Source organism: Accipiter gentilis, chromosome W (genome assembly GCF_929443795.1).
Source record: "Accipiter gentilis chromosome W, bAccGen1.1, whole genome shotgun sequence".
In the NCBI taxonomy this organism is placed as follows: domain Eukaryota; kingdom Metazoa; phylum Chordata; class Aves; order Accipitriformes; family Accipitridae; genus Astur; species Astur gentilis.
The window spans coordinates 4,446,057-4,465,081 of NC_064918.1; the positions used below are offsets into that span (position 1 = coordinate 4,446,057).

General features: G+C 41.3%; 1 protein-coding gene across 1 annotated transcript in view; it reads left to right on the forward strand.

Moving 5' to 3' along the window:
* Positions 1-19,025, forward strand: part of LOC126035341 (uncharacterized) — a 274,404-nt gene that overhangs the window by 70,158 nt on the left and 185,221 nt on the right. The gene's annotated exons all lie outside the window — the stretch shown is intronic.

Below are 19,025 nucleotides of genomic sequence, written 5' to 3' on the forward strand. Positions count from 1 at the left end.
GTATTGATATTTACTAGTATTAACTGATACCTTTTCAGGTTGGCCAGAAGCATTCCCAACAAGAACGGCTAAAGCCCGGGAGGTAACTAAAATATTAGTGCAAGAAATAATACCACGTTTCGGGCTTCCAGCAACCATGTCCTCTGACAGAGGACCACATTTTGTCTCAAGAATAGTACAACAAATTAGCCGCCATTTGGGTATAGATTGGCAACTTCATACTCCATATCACCCCCAGTCGAGTGGCCAAGTGGAAAAAATGAACCACTTAATCAAACAGCAAATTGCAAAATTGGGACAAGAAGCAAATCTAACATGGCCTCAGTCTCTCCCTTTAGCCCTTCTGCGTATACGAACAAGACCAAGGGCAAGGGAAGGACTGAGCCCCTTTGAAATGTTATATGGAAGACCCTATGAAATACAGAAAGGGGTATCTGTACAAGCTGGGGACGAAATTGTGACCTCTTACATGATAGCATTAAGTAAACAGCTCAATAAAATCAGGAAGCATGTGGCTGGGACCCGAGGGAGAGGTTTAGATGGACCTGTACATAATATACAACCTGGAGATTATGTATATGTAAAGTCTCTTACAGAAAAAAACCTGGAACCACGGTGGGAAGGACCATTCCAAGTACTACTCACCTCCTTTACTGCAATCAGAATCAAGGAACAGAACGCTTGGATTCATCACACCAGAGTGAAAAAGACACCCAAAACTCCATGGAAAGTCACCACAAAACCCGATGGACACTTAGTTTTTACATGGTAATATAGGCAACCTTGGGGACAAAGAGCGTAACATGGGATGGGAACATGTTTGTCCAACTCCACGAGAGTATTGCAAAAATAGTAAATCAAACTGATTGCTGGATATGTTCACGTTTTCACAAGGGTCTCGGACGGGGCTGCCCTATAATTGCTACAGTCTTTTCTAACACCTCTGTGATAACAGCAGCTTTTAATAACATGTCCCTCACAAAGTACACTGAAATACCCCCTGAGAACCTTCAATAACAAACAGATTTGAGCAAATTGTGGAATGAAACCCAAAAGGTTCCGTGTGTTCAAAGGTGCCATCTGAAAAATACAACTAAGAATTCTGGAGGTAATAACACAGACCCTAAATGTGGATCAGTCAAGTTGTTTGTTGGAAGTTACCCCAATTATACTGAATATATTAAGTATGGTGGCGCAAACATGTGGAACTCCAATCAAACCCGGGTTGCAAGAACCTGGGGGCATAATTCTACTAGACCCAGGGGATGGCCTACTCCAGTAGGATTAGGATGGTATTGGATTTGTGGACAGACAGGATATGAAGTACTGCCTCTAAGTTGGACTGGCCAATGTGCCGTAGGAACCATAGCTCCTAATACCATTATGGTTAAAAATTTAACTGACCATGATTCCCAAAACTTTTTACGGACTTATATGAAACCAGTAATAAGGCAAAAACGCACCAGCAATCCTCTAGTGGAAAGACCAACTAGCTTTCATAGTTTCGTACGATGGCTCATTCCATCATTGGGAGTTAGTGAGTTAGAGAAAGCTCTGGTAAATCTTTCTGCCACTATGGAAATTATTAATAATGCCACAATCGATGCTATAAAAACCCTCCAGGAAGAAACCACTTCCCTAGGAAAAATGGTGCTCCAGAACCGACTAGGTCTAGACATGCTCTTCCCTCAGCAAGGGGGCCTGTGCACTATAATTAACAAATGCTGCTGCACCTATGTTAACCAAAAGAGATGAATAGAAACAGATCTCTCTCAAATTTGGAAAAAAACCCAACTTTTACATTTAATGTCACAAGATGACACTTCATGGGGATTCACTGAGATATGGGAAAAATTAACCTCCTGGTTGCCAAATTTGACATGGTTGAAACAATTGTTTGTCACTGTAATAATCATCATTCTCTTGTCTGTAGTCCTTTGCATAGTGGTTCAATGTGGCGTTTGGTGCTGTAAGAGTACAGGGGACTCTTACAGTGAATGAAAAAAGAATCAGTTGCGATGAAAACTTGAGTCCAACAAATATTTTGAGAGAATGCTAAATAAAGAAACAATGCATTAAAATACTAGAGTTGGATATAGTAAAAGAATTTACTATTTTCTAGAAAAGGGGGGACTGAGATGGGGAACCAAAGGAACCTTAGTAGATCTAGTAGATATATGAATGTAGATAGGAATTGTTTAATAATTATCTAGCTTATAATGAAGTTAAAGAAGTTTCAATAGAGGTAGACATGGCCCAAGGGGGTGAGAAGTGATGTTTAACGTTTGCATTTTTGAGGCTGACTGAGACAGGAGATAGTCCCTGATAAGAAGCAGCAGTCGACTCCAAGAACCAGCCAAGACCGGCCTTGGGATTTGGACAAATGCCAAGGGACTACTGAGTCTGCGCAGGGACAGAAGGTTAAGAGTTCACCGTGAAGAAGACATACAGCCCTCATCTTCACAACCACCAGATGACCACCATAAGGAGGCACTGCGCAAGCGCAATTGAGAGGACACTATGGAAATGACTTCCTGGAGCTAATTTTTATATGAAGCGGGGATAGGTCATGCCTATGTATAGGCGTATTGCGAAACTCTATGTATATGTAACACTTGACTGTATAAATTTAAAGCAAACTGCCAAGTCAGGCGCGCATGACTTTGGTGGGATTACCCCCTGTGCTGCCCAGCGCTGAATGAACATACCTACTTTACAATCTCACTGATTGTGGAGTCTGTTTTCCGCACGTCAAGAACAAGATCAGAACACAGAGCTGCGCACCCGCACCCTCCGGCATGCCCTCCCCCTCCTGTTGTCGATCTGTGCTGATCGGCTTCTTTTCACCGGTGGTTCCTTGCTGTGCAGGGTTCGTTGTTATGTGGAGTTCGTCGTTAAGCAGAACTTGCCCCACCACAATGTTTGAGACATTAACTCTTTCAGTCTGTCACACCACCCCGTGGCTCAAACACTGTCTATATAATCTTCGTCTATAAAGTCTTCTCCCAGGCTGGTGATTTAGATGTAAAGAAAGGGGAGAGGGAGAAAAAAGGAGTGAGAGAGAGAACATATATACAAAACAATGTAATGCTTGAAAATGCATAGTGGACAGAAGAGAGAGAGGAGAGAGGGAAGAGATGGCACGGGTAATCATACAGTGAACAATTGCAAGGCCAAGCATCAAGAACAAAAATCCACATAATAACATGAGTCCAATGCTAACAAGCCATTTTCCCCACCCTGTTGTTATAGATGCTTGTGACAAATTGGAGGAGCCAATTTGTATTAAATAAAAAGATTGAATTTATTAGCAAGCGATAAGAGAGCAAAACAGCGCTGGGCGGCCGGGGAGACAGTGCTCCGCCAAAAGCTCGCAACTTTCTGTTATAGTTACATTCCTTTTATACAGTTCATGCACCCCTTTCTTGTAAATCTCCTCCTTGTCTTGCTTCTTCTTTCTTCACTGGTGTAAGTTTGTTATTGAGCGGATTCGGTCAATCTTCTCAAGGGGGAGTGTCTTTTGATGGAGAATGTCTTTTGATGTGGAGAAGTGTAGTCGTGGTAGAGTTAATCCCCTTATCTGGTAAATTATAGCTGTTGTTTTTTTCCCTCCTTATCTAGTAAGTTATAGCTGTTGCCCTTTTCTCGTGACCTTTACGCAACATTTAAGCAAGCCTTGCTATTTACACAAAGCATTTGTTCAATCACAATGTGTGTCTTCCCCCTTCTCGATTGGTATGTAAGTCTTATTGTCTTCTTTTAATTCAACACGAATTACACAATGTCAGGGAACAATTTGGTCCCCCGTTTTTCTTTTTGGTACTAGCATTAATTCGTGTTTCCAATCTAATAAGAGTCCTTTTAATTGGAGTAATTTCTGATTCTGATTCAATTTCTTCTACTTTATCTAAATTATCATATTGTTGTTTTAATACCATTAACCGGATTGATTTTATTCTGTTTTGAACAAGGGCTATAACTTTATCTAAAATACATGGACCAAAGGTTAAGGTTAGCAGTAAGACTATTAGGGGTAATTGTGGAATCTTCCCATGTTGACAGAGTCCATTTGTATGGTTTATGGAGATTTTTCCCCTGTACTGAGTTCATTTATACCAAAACTAATAATTTTACATTTCTAAGGCTTAAAATTACATAAAGTAAAGACATTAGAGCTTGATCCTAATGTCTAGGGAATAGTGGTGGTATCCATGGACCATTGTGGGTATTATTTTCCCAACTTAATATATCATCGTAAGGTGTCTCTTCTATACCCCAAGATTCTTGCCTTTTTATGTCTTTAATTTTTAAATCCTTTAGGTTATTGTGGAGTGAGGTTGGGTCAGTGGGAAATGTTAGGGTGTTTTCAACTTGGTAGCGCTTACTATATGGGTCTGTAGCTTTATATTTAAGGCAGCTCGTCATCAACAGTCCCCACAGCAGTACATTTCTGCCTCCTCCATCTACTCGGTTGCTTCGAGCAACGGGGTGTACCATCTTCTCGGCAGCAAATGTATTCTTCAGGGGAGCACTTGTTAGGCTGCTTGGCCTGTCTTATTTTGTAAGCGCTCCAACTTTTATCTTCTCACTTCTCACAAGTAGCAACTCACTCTCACGACCGTTTTTCTACAATTTATGTCAGTTATTATTGTTACGTTAGGGCAAGGTTCATTGAATGATAACAATATCATTCGGGATGTATTCCTTTTACAAATATTTCCCACCACTCAGTGGAATACTTTTCAATTTTTCTTACTAAAACCCCTAGGCGTAAGGCCTTGTCAGTTAATTGTCTTCCTCGATCGTGACACTTTTGATAAACCCCTCTGGGGGAATACCCGTAACGGTAATGGCTCCACCACTTTCTCTGACACACTATACACTTATAACATACAAATGGATAGCAATTACAATTTAGATTTACACAGTTGATGATCACAGGTTTCCTCATCGGTTCTTTCTCTTCAAAGTAACCTTCAAGTCCTCCGAGTTGTTAGCCACTTCCCAATGAGAAGTGTGGATCGGTCCCTTAACCCGAGTAGCATGGGTCCATCCCTTTTTCGTCGTCCGGATGGCTGTATCTGTAGTCAAAAGAACAAGAAACGGGCCTTCCCGGCGGGGGTTAAGAGATGTTTCTTTCTATGTTTTTATCAGCACGTGGTTCCTAGGCTCAATTTTATGAATAGGAAATCCCAAGGGGACTGTTTGCTCTATTATTCCTTTCTGGTGGTTGTCTCTCATGACCTTTGTTAAGGTAGTTATGTAGGTATGGATAGATGTATCTTCAACCTTGGGGTGTTGGATTGGTAACAAATTTGTTTTAACAAGCTCTGGTCAGGTTTGTCGTTATCTCAACCCTTCGTGTACCACGTTGTGTGTCAAAATGGACTGATGTGGTTTAACCCCAGCCAGCAACTAAGCACCACGCAGCTGCTCACTCACTCCCCCACAACCAGTGGGATGGGGGAGAAAATCAGGAAAAAGAAGTAAAACTCGTGGGCTGAGATAAGAACGGTTTAATAGAACAGAAAAGAAGTAACTAATAATGATAATGATAACACTAATAAAATGACAGCAGTAGTAATAAAAGGATTGGAATGTACAAATGATGCGTAGGGCAATTGTTCACCACCCGCCGACCAACACCCAGCCAGTCCCCAAGCGGCGATTCCCCCCCCACACACACCTCAGTTCCTATACTAGATGGGACGCCACATGGCACGGAACACCCCGTCAGCCAGTCCGGGTCACCCGCCCTGGCTGCGTCCCGCGCCAGCCCCCCGCGCCCCTCCAGCCCTTTCACTGGCCGGGCATGAGAAGCTGAAAAATCCCCGACTACAGTCCAAACACCACTGAGTAACAACTGAAAACATCAGCGCCATCAACATTCTTCGTATACTGAACTCAAAACACAGCACTGTATTAGCTACTAGGAAGACAGTTAACTCTATCCCAGCTGAAATCAGGACACTTGGGTAATTCAGTGAAATCAACTTGTATTTTCTCAAAAGGTCTATAAGCCGTTTTTCTCTTTCCTGTGGCTGCTTGTCGATTGATTTTTAAAATGTTATGAATGTTACTAGGGTTCAGTATATCTCTGCATATTAGCGTTCTATATGTCATATTCCATAAGTAACTCTTCAATAGACACTGTCTCACATTCATGTTGGAGCGGCGGAGGAATGCACATAAGTCGACCCAATATGAGTGATAGAAGTGATTCAACTTTATTTGCACGGATAGCTCATATTTATACAGTTTGCAATAATTATGCCTACTAGTCCTAATATGATTGGTACATTGCTAATGTTTATTCATTACTAAAACACACCCACTTGTGATTTGCAGCTATGCGTGTTCCGTAACTTTCTCATGGGAACTTCTTCAAAAGTTGCTTATGAAACTGTGCCAAGGTCACACCGTCCCTGTCTTTCTCCTGATATCAGCGAGACCAGCTGTTGTTTTTCTCCTGATATCAGCAAGGCCAGCAGTCTTCGGCCAAGGCCTAGTCCTGCTGCCCACGCTGACATTCCTTCACACACAACTCTGCTCGCACAACTTTTCCATAGACCCATGTCCTTTCTCATCAAGCCAATTCCCAACACATTCATTATTGACAAGTTAAGCAGCCTTGTGTACATATAAATTTTCATTTGTCTTTCTTAAGTTAATAAATGTAATGAAATATTTTCAAAATATGTACTACAACAACTACCAAAGTATTTGAAAAAGATGCTGTTATAAATACCTGTGAGACAACCTATAACAGCCATACGAATGGGTTTTCACCCTAATCGCTTAGTCCTTTTCCAAATCAAGTAAGAAGCAAGTAACTAGTTTGAAATAGTTATATATTTTTAACAACTTGAAATGAGTATTACTTTTCAGATAGCTAGTAAAGTCTTTTAATTTTGCCTATAAACACAATTAGGTATTAACACAGGACTGTATAGTGTTTATATTCTTATTAACCTGCCAACAAGAATAGTTTATTGGCAACCTTAAATATTCAGAGGCAAAACACAATTCCTTGGCACAGAGGCTTTACAGCAGAGCAACATATTTTACCCTTAGGACCATTATATAGGAACACAAAGAAAATTACTGTGTTACTTTTGGTGACCTGAGTCCTCAGGGCTGCTTCCTGGGCCTCTCTATCTGACAAATTATTCCCTCTGATTTGGTAATCTAATTTCTCTTGATGTTCTCTCATGTGTACTATTGTTATCTCCTTTGGTTTTCTTAATGCTCTTAAAATTTTTGCTATTAATTCCTGATGTATAAGATTCCTCCCTTGAGTATTAATTAAACCTTTTTATTTCCAAATTTTTCCAAAAGTGTGAACTACTCCATATGTATTTTTGTAATCTGTAAATATAGTCCCTTTTTTTTCTCTTTAATTAATTCTAGGGCCCTATATAGGGCATACAGCTCACAAGCCTGAGCTGACCATGATGGGCTTAGAGGTCCTGATTCCACAGGTTTTAGGTCCTTATTAATTATTGTCTCACTTTAGTCTGGGTCTTAATTACCTCTAAGCAGTTATGTTGCAATTTCTCCGATGGTTTTCCAAACAAAATGTGCTGGATTCTGAGCAGAGGTTACCCTCAGTTCTAAATTAGGGGAGTCAATCAATATTGCTTCATATTTTAGGATCTGGCTATCTGTTAGCCATTTTTCCACTTTCTGTTGTAAACACTTCTGACATTATGTGGAGTATACACTTTTAAAGGGGTACTAAAGGTAATCTTTCTAACTTTTTCCATTAATAACGCCGTAGTGACCAAAGCTTGGAGACAAGTAGGCCATTCTCTACTTACTGGATCAAGTAACTTAGAACAGTACCTCACGGGTTTCTTAATTCCTGCCCAGTCTTGAGCAAGGACTATTCACAAAAAAAGGTTTGGGTTTTTTTTGTTGGTTTGTTGGGTTTTTTTTATCTGTGAGGCTTAATACAGGTGCTTGTATTAATGCCCTTTTTATTTCCTCTAATTTCTGATCATCTGCTGTAGACCATTTAAGTTGTTTATTAGTTAATTTCACCTTTTCACTGTAGCTTTCAAGCCATGGTCTACAATATCTTAGTAATCCCAATATTTGTCGAATTTCCTTTTTAGTTTGTGGGGGTTTAACAATTTAATAGTGGTTTCTCGGGTTCCTTCTTTAGCTTCTCCTGCTATTAATAGATCGTCCACATATTGTAATAACTTTACTTCTCTGGGTAGAAATGAAATCTTGTAAAATTTTCTCTAAAGTTTGTCCAAATAGATTTGGTGACTCTGTGAACCCTTGTGGTAGCACAGTCCATCTGAATTGTTTTCATCGATAGCGATACAGCAGTCGCACAGAAAGCCCCACTCTCTTTGGCTGTTTACAGAGTTGACTTCAATTATAGCCCCGCGGCGCGAGGAGAGGCGGCGGCCCCTGCCGAGGGGGAGCGGCCCCTGCCGAGGGGGAGCTGCCCCCGCCGCTGCCGCCGCTGTTGCTGCTGCTGCTGCCGCGGCTGCAACAAAGGACTTTGCCCGCTGCTGCTGCAGCGCCGGCTCCGCCGCGACCGCACGGAGCCGGACCCCTCTCCTTGACTTTGTTACCGAAATCCGGAATAAAACTCCTTAACAGCAATGAGAAGTTAAGAAGCAGGCACTCCTTTATTGCAGCGCTGGGCACACAGGGGATCACTCCACCTAGTGTGTGCACCTGTCTGATTTAATCATGCAGGTTAAATATACACCTGTCATACATATTCACTAGATTTCTGGGAAATATCATACATAATCATCAATTGTCCGGAAGATCATTAGCATATGTAAATGTCCTTTAATACAGTCAATTCTAAGTTAATTTTTTTTCATTATTAAAAAAAAAGGCCAAATATAATTTAAAATATTATTATAATTTCTATACATATATCCTTATCTTAGACCTTTAGCTACTAGATAAAGTTTTTGGATTTTGGGGTTATAAAAGAGTTACAAGTACAAATTTTCATACAGTTTTATTTAAAATGTGTGATTTCTTCTGTTTGTCTAAATTAATCTCCTGGTCAGAAGGGATGCGCTGTTATGTCTAATTCTAAGGGTTGAGCTGTGGAGACATATTGACACAGTTCTTAAAAAGAATTTCTTAAAGAAATCATAACACCCTTTTAAAAACATACCTTCAAAGGTACTCAAAATACTCAAAACATAAGACTCTTATGGGTAATGTGAGTGAGGTTTCCTGACAAATTTTGCTCAACTGTTGTTTAAGGGTATAGTTTTTGGGGGGTTTTTTTGTGGTCTCTATGGGGTGTGATAGTCTTAGTCTATAGGTAATGCTATGCTCAAGTTGTCTCATAATCTTTGTTATAAAATGAGGGCCACTGTCAGATGACATTCTTACAGGCACTCCGAATTTTGGTATTATCTCTTTGAGCAAGACTTTAACTACTTTTCTTGCTTTGTTGGTGCGACAAGGGAAAGCCTCAGGCCACTCAATAAAATATCAACTAAAACTAAGATATATCTTTCTTTTCAAGACAATTCTATAACATCAATTTGTTAATATTCTTTTTTTAAAAAAAAATCCTTATTTAATAATTCCAAAGATAATCTTATTACTCATGTGGGGATAATTTTATATATAAATTTTACATCTGCTTATAATTGTTTAAACAATCTTTGTCATATTTTACTTTCTGTTCGCCAATATACTTTGTTATGTTCAGCTAGGGCAATTTCTCTCATTATTATGGGTGGGACTATTATTTGACTTATCAGTGTTATAGCCTATCCTGTTTCATTTTGCTAGTCTGTAATTTAATAATTAATTCTTAATCTTTTTCATTATAATTTGGAGTTTCTTTAGACAATTTTACACTTTTCTCTGAAACTAGTGTTAGGATGTCTTTTTCTGTAGCCTCGTTAGCAGCTTTATTAGCCAATCGGTTACCTCTTTCAGGAACAGTCTTACTTAACTGATGTGTTTTACAGTATATTATCATGACTGTTATTGGTTTTCGGATGGCTTCTAACAATTTCAGTATTTGTTCTGCATGTTGAATGGTGGCTCCTTGTGCAGATAACAGTCTTCTTCCTCTTCATATTGTTCCATGTATATGTATTACTCCAAAAGCACTTTGCGTCTGTCCAAATGTTGACTCATTTTTCTTGACTTAGTTCCAGTGTTCAAGTAAGAGCTATCAATTCAGTCTTTTGGGCAGATTTTTGAAGGCAAAGCTCACGATTCAATTACCTCTTCAGTAGTAGTTATTGTATATCTTGTTAAACATGGGGTGGGTTTTTTTCATGGATGAAACTGTTTCCATCGGTATATAGTTCCCAATCTGTTTCTTTCAGTGGCGCATCTCAGAGATCCGGTTGGCTGGAGTAAACTCCTTCGATTGTCTGCAAGCAGTCATGTTCCAGTTCTCCTTTAACTTGATCAGTTGTTGAAAATACAGCAGGCTTAACGATGGTAGTAGTTTTTAAGTAAACATCACCTTGTTCCAGCAACACCACTTGGTATTTCAGTATTCTATTAGGGGATAACCAATGCCCCCTTTATGTTTTAACACAATACTTATCATATGGAGAACATACACAGTAATCCTTTGTCTTCAGGTGAACTTACAAGCTTTCTGGATCAGTAGCACAGTTGCAGCGACGGCTCTCAGACAACCAGGCTATCCCAGACTCACATTGTCTAATTGTTTCAAGAAGTAGGCCGCAGCTCGCTGACTTGGTCCCAGATATTGGAACAGGACACCCGGAACTATACTTTCTTTCATGAGTAAAGAGTTCAAATGTCTTTGTGAGATCTGGCAGGCCTAGGGCTGGCGCCTCCATTAAAGCCTGTTTTAGTTGTTTAAAAGCAACTTTCCCGGCATCATTCCAATCTATAAATCCATTGTTTGAGGTTCTGAGCTGCTCGTATAAAGGTCGGACCAGCAAGTCATAATTTGCAATTCACAGGTGACACCATCCAACCATTCCCAGAAATGTTCACAATCCTTTTAGAGTCTTAGGTTCAGGGAGATGACAAATTGCCTCCTTTCTCTCAGTTCCTAATTGTCTCTGTCCTTTCAGGATTTCAAAACCCAAATAAGTTACTTCTCTCTGGGATATTTGGGCTTTTTTTCTTTTAACATTCGATATCCACTGATACCCAAAAGGTTCAAAAAGTTAATAGTTAACTTTGTGCATTGTTCTTCCGTCTCAGCTGTAATTAATAAATCATCCACATATTGCAACAGGATTCCTTGATTATTTTTTCTTCTAAATCTCTAATTCTTGTGCCAATTGATTTCCAAAAATGGTAGGGCTGTTCTTAAAGCCTTGAGGCAAGACTGTCCATGTATATTGCATTATTTTTTTTCCAGGATTTTCCATTCAAAAGCAAAAGCTCTTGACTATTAGGATCCAAGGGAATACAGAAAAAGGCATCTTTTAAGTCTAACACTGTGAACCATTCTTGTTTCTCTGTTAGGATTGTTAACAAAGTATTAGGATTTGCTAGTACCGGATGAATATCTTGTACTATTTGATTTTATTGTTCTAAGGTCTTGAACCAGCCTGTAATTTTTTTCCATTAGCCTTTTTAACAGGCAAAATTGGGGTATTATATTTGGATTCACATTCTATTAACAATTTGTACTTTAGAAATTTTTGTATTATCGGTACCAACCCTTTCCAACTTTCCAGTTTTAGGGGGTATTGTTTAATTCTTACCAGACTCGATCCTGGCTTTAAATCAATTCTCACAGGCTCTGCTCTGTTGGATTTACCAGGAACTTCCCCAGCCCAGAGGACTGGAATTACAGCATTATTTACTTCGACTGGTATGATCCTCTGCTTTCGGTGACCGTCCTGCAACAACAAAGCCACTGCTTCGATATGTTTAGTTTCTGGAATTAGAATTTTAATCTCACCATTTTTAAATTTAGTTTCTGCTTCTAAATTCTCAAATAAATCTCTCCTTAGCAGGAGTTTAAGAGAATTTGTCACATACAAAAACTGATGAGTGACCCATTGCTTTCCTAATTTCATTGTTAAAGATTTAAAAAAAAAAGAGGTCTAGTTTCTCATTCACTTGTTGCACCACCACCACCAATTTCTTCAAAACTTAACTCTCCCTCTAAGGTATTTAAAACTGAAAAGGTGACTCTAGTGTCAATTCAAATTCAATTTTCTGTTCTACCAGTTTAGCTGTAACCAGAGGTTCTACCGGGAGACTCCCCTCCGGTCCTTGTCAGATACTTTCACTTGAAAGAAAAAATCTACATATGGCACTTTATTCCATTTACTTTCTTCTACAAAATAACATTAACTGTAATATAGTATTATAGCTTAAAGTTCTATTTGTTGGCCACTATTCCTGATCTTTCAAAACATACAAGGGCCACCAATGATTACAATATACAATCATTTGATTTTTATATAAGTCACCATGCAATTCACCCCAATGTGCCAACAAACATCCCAACAGAGATGTTTTTGGTATCTTTCCATCAGTGGATAAATTTCCCATACTCTTACTCTTAAATAATTTGGCTGATGCCATTATGTTTATATATCAAATACCAAATATCTATTAAATATAAATATATATCAAATATCAAGTATCAAATGTCAATAATAAAATATCAAATGTCAAATACCAAACCAAGTATCAAATGCCAAGTATCAAGTACAAAGTTTCAAATACCAAATGCATGTATCACATACCAGATATCAAACGAATGCAAATAACAATTGTTGCCAGGTAATGGAGTCCACCTACTTGTTCAGGGCACAGACAAAGCCGACTTCCCTAGGCAAGAGCCATAACCAATATCCCCTGGCAAGATTATTAATCAGCAAAATATACTCACACTTAAAACTTCCAACCTCAGTTGGAGGCATTACCTTTGAGAACTCTATAGCATATAGGTTCCCTTGTTTCCAAATGTACTCACACTTAAAACTTCCAACCTCAGTTGGAGGCACTACCTTTGAGAACTCTATAACATATAGGTTCCCTTGTTTCCCAAAATTGTCCAACCCTGCAATAGCTTTCGCTTATGACTTACGGGCAGATGCCTAGGCTTCTACACAAACGGGTACCCTCTCAGCCCCAACCCTGCGAAGCTTTCGCCGCGCCTTACGGGCAGGCTATCCAAACAAGTTTCAAAGAAGAAGTGCCTTAACCTTTCTCCAGGGAACGTTGCGAGGAGCTTTATGAGTCGAGAGCGATGGTTCTCCCCGAGAATCCCTCGGTGCCGGCTGGAGCTCGATCAACACTCGATCTTGTCCAGTCTCACTCGCAAGGTCCCATCTGGGTCGCCAAAACTGTTACCGAAATCCGGAATAAAACTCCTTAACAGCAATGAGAAGTTAAGAAGCAGACACTCCTTTATTGCAGCGCTGGGCACACAGGGGATCACTCCACCTAGTGTGTGCACCTGTCTGATTTAATCATGCAGGTTAAATATACACCTGTCATACATATTCACTAGATTTCTGGGAAATATCATACATAATCATCAATTGTCCAGAAGATCATTAGCATATGTAAATGTCCTTTTACGCAGGCGTAGTGAAGTCTCTGGTGGTCTTCATAAGCCCTCTGGTGGTCTTCCATAGTCTTCCTCACTTTGTCCGATAGTTGACCTCTCTTATACGATTCTGCGCAGTACGATTTTGCCATCATGTATTAGATTTACATAAAAGTACATTCAATGTTAATTCTTAAATTTAACGTTTCTAGTGATTGGCCCCCAGTTACATCACCTTATCAATATTCTTATACTATAACATTCATTGGTTAATCTTACCTATTCCACTAACTGGTCTTTTGATCAAAGTAGGGTTTCTAAACTACAAAGCTAAGGTCCATAATGATCTCTCTCTTTGTTCATTAAAACAAAACACTACAATCTAACAAATCTGTCTAAATTTCTATGGTTAACCGATCTAAGACAATACTTATTCTTTTTATGACTGTATACAGCACATTTTGTATGTTCTTAAGTTTCGATGACTACATTGCGAGCTTCAAACCCCTATATTCTACAATCTTTACCTTTTGATCAAACCCAGCTTATATAAAATTTTAACTTATCAGAATATTTGTAACAACTTTGAATGCTTAAGTTTAATTTCAAAATCAAATCCCCTCTTAACAAACCGTATTCCGCCCCAGGGAGCAAGAGCAAATCACCAAGGACCTCAAAAGGTTTCCCTTTTGCACCCACAATATTCACAGTGTTCCCAGCAAGGGTGTAACCGGAGGGCAGCCCCTGAACGGTGGATCCCTCGGCCCCTGCATCCACCAAAAACTCCACCCCCTCCCTTTGGGGACTCAACCTCAATTCCACTCGGGGCTCCGTAGATGTTCCAGTCCCCAATAAGCAGAGCCCTTGACCCCCCCAGTCACCCCCAAACATCTGTTCATCCTACTGTTTCCTTCCACAACTCTGCTTCAAGTGCCCTCTCTTCTCACAACAATAGCATTCAACTCCTGCTTCTCTACTTTCCAGAGGGTCCAATTGGCTCTCCTCATCTCCACGTACATACACCCCCTGAGTCTCTCTCAACAACTCGTCCAACCCTCTGTCCTGCCAGTCTTCTAACTTCTCTAATTTCTTTCTTATGTCCACTTACGATCCAGCCACAAACCGTGTCCTCAGCAGGGCTTGACCCACGGCTGCACCAGGGCCAACTCCAGAACACAACTGCAAACCTCTCTCCAATCTTTCCAACTAGTCAGTCGGAGCTTCATCCCCCCTCTGACACTCACCGAAGGCTCCATTTACATCCTGACCTCTGGGAACCGTTTCCCGCACTCTCTGAATCACCATGTCTCTCAAATCACTCACACTCTGTCTATCTCCCGCAACCTGACGGTCCCAACTTGGTCTCTGTAGGGGCCATTTCAGATCTCCCTGGGGCCTATGTTGATGTCTTTGGTCCCAGTGTCTCATCCCTGACCTCCTAATCATATCCCTTTCCTCAGATGTGAAGATTATTCTTAAGATAGCCTGAATTTCATCCCAGGTGTAAACACTAGGGTCTAAAAATTGATCTAGTCTTTCAGAGACCCTTAGAGGGTCCTCGAGTAAACTTCTCATTTCCTTCTTAAATTCTCGGACTTCCCCAGAATTTATGGGTACCAATACAAATCCCACTCCACCCTGATTTCCCCCCATGGCAACTTCTCTTAGGAGCAATAAATGTGTCGCTTCCTGGTCTCTCCGAGTCCTACTTTGAGTTTTCATCCCCTAAGTTTCTACCGGGGCAGAAGAGGTCAGGTGAGTGGGTAGTTGAGGATATATTCGGGGTGGGGATGGAGGGGGTGATGGATTTGGGGATGGCGGGGGATTTGGAGCCGGGACATACGGGGGTGGGGAGGGTTGGTTAGTTGGGTCTTATTGTTCGTGTGGGGGTCCCTTCGTCTTTTTCTTTTCGGTTAAGGCAAAAATATAACTTCTAGCCAAGGATATTATCCAGAGGCTGGCATATTCACTCTCCTCTGGGCTGGCTGGTGGTCTCTTATTGTTTACCCATATGTTTAATTGTTGACACACACAATCCTCAGAGGACCCAAACACGGGCTAGAGTACATGAGGATTGCTGAGAGGTTTCTCACCCCAAATCTCAATACAATAATTAATCATCTTTTCCTTAGACTTATCCTTTCTCTTTGGTGAACTGTTCCAATATCTTATCATCAGGCCTAGGGGACTATCTGGGGGTATGCCTGGTAACTTATCTTTCTTCCCCGTCCCCATGGGTCCAGAGGACTTGCTTTTCCTCTGTCCCATCTTCCGAGGTGCCCTTATCCACACACACACTCACTTCCCCTCGGTCGTGACTCGCTCCCTCGCGGGCTACGAGAACTGCACTACTGGAGGGTCCGCACTCACGTGATCTCAGAGAGACCTCTCACACAGTCGCACCTCGGGATAACCACCCCAACCAAACGGCTCACAATTTATATACTCACCTGCTCCTGAGGTCTTCGTTTGGTCTTCGTGCACAAAATTTAAGGGGTCCTGCAGGTTCTTTTGCTCAGTTATCGTAATTTAAAGGGGTTCGTGGGTCCAGGGTGTGGCGGCGGCACCTCCTCAAGACGGGGCTACCGGGGGATAGGGCGCCTCCCCGCTTGTGAGGGTCCGCACCAAAGAACCTGGATCCGAGTCACAGCACCAAATTTGTTATAGACGCTCGTGACAAATTGGAGGAGCCAATTTGTATTAAATAAAAAGATTGAATTTATTAGCAAGCGATAAGAGAGCAAAACAGCGCTGGGCGGCTGGGGAGACAGTGCTCCGCCAAAAGCTCGCAACTTTCTGTTATAGTTACATTCCTTTTATACAGTTCATGCACCCCTTTCTTGTAAATCTCCTCCTTGTCTTGCTTCTTCTTTCTTCACTGGTGTAAGTTTGTTATTGGGCGGATTCGGTCAATCTTCTCAAGGGGGAGTGTCTTTTGATGTAGAATGTCTTTTGATGTGGAGAAGTGTAGTCGTGGTAGAGTTAATCCCCCTATCTGGTAAATTATAGCTGTTGGGTTTTTTCCTCCTTATCTAGTAAGTTATAGTTGTTGTCTTTTTCCCTCCTTATCTAGTAAGTTATAGCCGTTGCCCTTTTCTCGTGACCTTTATGCAACATTTAAGCAAGCCTTGCTATTTACACAAAGCATTTGTTCAATCACAATGTGTGTCTTCCCCCTTCCCGATTGGTATGTAAGTCTTATTGTCTTCTCTTAATTCAACACGAATTACACAATGTCAGGGAACAATTTGGTTCCCTGTCGATTACACCGTGAGTCCCAAGGACGTTAGGAGAGAGGTCGGCAACGATCCTCCGTTAAACCGGTCTCTTGGTTGCATCGCTTGGAAAAGTTCTCCAGTCTCATCTGTAACTTCTCTCATCTTCTTTCGTGCTTCTTCTAAGGAGGTGGTTGCATTGTGTATGGTGAGACAGCATTCTCCGTTGGTGAGATTTAACATCCCATATACCCCATGTTCTTTTAACAACAACATCACAAGATTCAAGGTTTCCTCCTCAGGGAAGAAGATAAATCTTTGAATCATCAGAGGGAGGGGGTTTTTTTAGAGCCATGAAAGGTTCCCCCGGAAGCATTGTTCCAGGAGCAATTTGGTTTACCAGCCTCTTTTCACAAGATTGGTGATATTTAGATTAATGAGTCCGAATTGAATTCCTTTGTACAAACACCATGATTGGTGTCATTCCAGAGGTGCATAAAACCTTGAATCAAATTCCAAGCTAAATCTGGAGAATCTTTTCCCTGTCCTCAAGTGGAAAGGATCAGGATGAGGAAGAAGGCTCCCCAAACCATTTTTCCCTATAATAACAGAAATAAATTACAAATAACAATAAACTGATAACACAAATAACAATTAATATAGTCAGGACTAACACAGGTCCCTTGCTGTCTTTCTCCGTTTCTCTCTGGTTCTACAAAATGCAAATATAAAACGTGCATAGATTAAAACGAGGGTATTATCCATCGTGTGTGGATTTGGTGGCCTTTTCCATGCGCATCAGCAGCTACCCATGAATGGGTGTTCAGCGGAGTTTTAAGGGTCAGAGGCACCTCTCCTGTTGGGAAGTGGCTTGATGAAAAAGAACATGGGTCTATGGAAAAGTTGTGCGAGCAGAGTTCTGTGTGAAAGAATGTCAGTTTGAGCAACAAGACTAGGCCTTGGCCGAAAATAGCTGGCTTTACTGATATTGGGAGAAAAACAACAGCTGGTCTCGCCGTTATCAGGAGAAAGACAGGGACGGTGTGACCTTGGCATAACTTCATAAGTAACTTTTGAAGAAGTTCCCATGAGAAAGTTACGGAACACGCATAGCTGCAAATCACAAGTGGGTGTGTTTTAGTAATGAATAAACATTAGCAATGTACCAATCATATTAGGACTAGTAGGCATAATTATCACAAACTGTATAAATATGAGCTATCCGTGCAAATAAAGTTGAATCACTTCTATCACTCATATTGGGTCGACTTATGTGCATTCCTCCGCCGCTCCAACACTCTCCCACTGTTGGGAGGTCTACCAGAACGGGCTGTCCTGGGTAGTATAAGGGTTTTACCAGGTCTTTTGTTTCCCTTTCCCCCGAGAGTAGGGAGGGGGGTTTGGGGCAAAATGTGGTGAGCTTGGGACATCCATTTACTCCCCAGCGACCGTTCACCTTCGCTATGGCATCGGGGAGCTATGCGGCCCATCCGGAATCGTGGGGCCTAAGGATATGCTTTAGCAACCCGTTTGTCCTCTCCGCTATCCCATTAGCTTGAGGATAGTAGGGGGTGTGAAATACCCACTGTATTCCTTCATCCTTTGCCCATTCCTGCACCACCCCGGAAGGAAAGTGGCTGCCATTGTCTGATTGGATCCACTGGGGTTTAGGCAGATAACTGAACCATAGCTTTAATCCTTTCACCGTGTTGTCCCCAGTTGCTCTTGCAACTGCTGCTGCTTGGGTAAGTCCCGACACCACTTCCACCCCAACAAGAACATATTGCTTCCCATCTGACTTCTTGAAGGGTCCTATATAATCAGTTTGACAAGTCTCCCAGAGTCCCTTCCCGTCTCATAGGCCGGCACTGACTACAAGCAGAAATGATCGTATTACACAATTCCCGAGTAACAGGCCAACCTCTGCCACTGGCTTCTTTGAAAAGGTCTTTAATCCCTGAATGACCATGCTTCAATGTAACCGCTCTAACAGGTGTCCCCACTTTTCTTCTTTAGCTCCTCCTGCCATAGTAGCTAAGCGAGTTAGAGAGTCTACCCGATTATTCCAGCTGTGTGCTGGGTGATTCCCACCTTGGTGTGCGGCTACCCATCCCACCAAGAAAGTTCCCCGTTTTGCACTGTTCAAAATCTCCTCCCATTTTTCTCTTTGCCACACGGGTACCCGGTTAACCTCCCACTGATTCTGTTCCCAGAAGGGTAGCCACTCAGTGCACCCTTTAAACACTGCATACGAATCCGTAGAAATGAGTACTGGTTCTCCGTTTTCAGCTTCTCTT